Below are 1,591 nucleotides of genomic sequence, written 5' to 3' on the forward strand. Positions count from 1 at the left end.
AGTCCTGGTGTGTGGATTCGTGCACAGGTGAGGTGCCTCTGAGTGGCCTGCAGGGATGGGGCCAAAACCTACAGTCCAATGCCGCCTGCAGCTCCTACCTGCTGCTCCCGCTCATCTTGGTCCCACTGTGCCTTTCCTAGGCTCACGCCCAAACAGTCCGGATTGGAAGAGGCTCGTGCTGCTGCAGCAGCGCTCACCAGACATAAGCCCTGCGTCTGGCGATCTCCCAAGGGAAGTGGCCTGCAGGATCGGGCTGAAACCAGCTCTCCAACATTCCCCAAGGGGTCCCGAATTGTGAGAGGGCACAGACCAGGCTGAGGGACCCCACCAATGCAGTTGGGCCAGAGAGGGACTGCAGGAGGGCTCCAGGGCATGTCCAGCCCATCTCCCTCAGTCCTGATCACCGGACTTCAGCCACAAGCTAACCTACTGGTTGGAGCATTTGCTCCCTGATGGTCAGTACACTTTATAGCAACTGGTCAACTGTCTGCCCCCTGGTGGTCAGTGCGTATCATAGCGACTGGTCAACCAAGTCTTCCGCACGTCATAGTGAGTGGTTGAGGTTGAGCAGCCTTAGCATATTATTATGCTTTGACTGGTTGTTTGGTTGCTCTGCCATTTGGTGTATTTGCACATTACCCTTTTATTACATGGGATACTTTTAGATGTTATGGTTGTTTCATTCAAGAGCATATCCATGGAGCTCCTCACACTGCTGTTCATGATGTTACTTCCCTATTTTTCTTTTCTTTCATTTGTACTTTGATATTTTCATTAGCCTGTTTGCTTTTCACACACACACACACACACATACACACACACACACACACACACACACAACTCCTGTATTGGTGGTGTTGTTAAACTACTGCTCATAAACCAAATCTGCCCCACTGCCTAATTTTGTAAATTAATTTTTATTGAAACACAGTCATCCCATTAGTTTACTTGTTGTCCATGCCCACCTTTTCTGTCTTGGTGTCACAATAGCAGAGATGAGTAGTTGTGACAAAGACCCTAGGGCATAAATATTTGCTATCCTGTCCTTTCCAGAAAAACATATGGCTAGAATATTTCAGTGAATTTTTATTCTTCCATTTTCATTCATTTTTTTAAACTACTTGGTTTATATTATATAGTTTTAAAAATTTCCTTCCATATATTAAAAATTGTTTTATGATATATATATATATACACAAACACAGATACATTGCTTTGCTCATATTACTTTTTTTAATGTTTTTTTTTTTGGTGGTGGTGATGGTGGTGGTTAGGGCATTTTCTCAAGCATTTCCCTCATATTAATTACATGGATGCTACCTTTTTTTAATTCTTACACAATTACAAATTATTTTTCCCCCTGACACATGAGTAATATTTTAACTGAGATTAGGACTCTCGGGTCTCTGTACTTTTATTTTTATTCTATATGGTGCTGTTCATTTATAGCCTCCTCTACTTGCAAAGAAGAATTTTGTGGTTAAATTGTCTTTCTTTAATATATTTGTCCTCAACTTGTAAGATCATTCGTGTTAATCTTTCATTCAAACATTTTCCTACTGATCATCATTAATATTGACATTCCATTTTA

This window comes from Myotis davidii, unplaced genomic scaffold (genome assembly GCF_000327345.1).
Source record: "Myotis davidii unplaced genomic scaffold, ASM32734v1 scaffold210, whole genome shotgun sequence".
Classification (NCBI taxonomy): Eukaryota; Metazoa; Chordata; class Mammalia; order Chiroptera; family Vespertilionidae; genus Myotis; species Myotis davidii.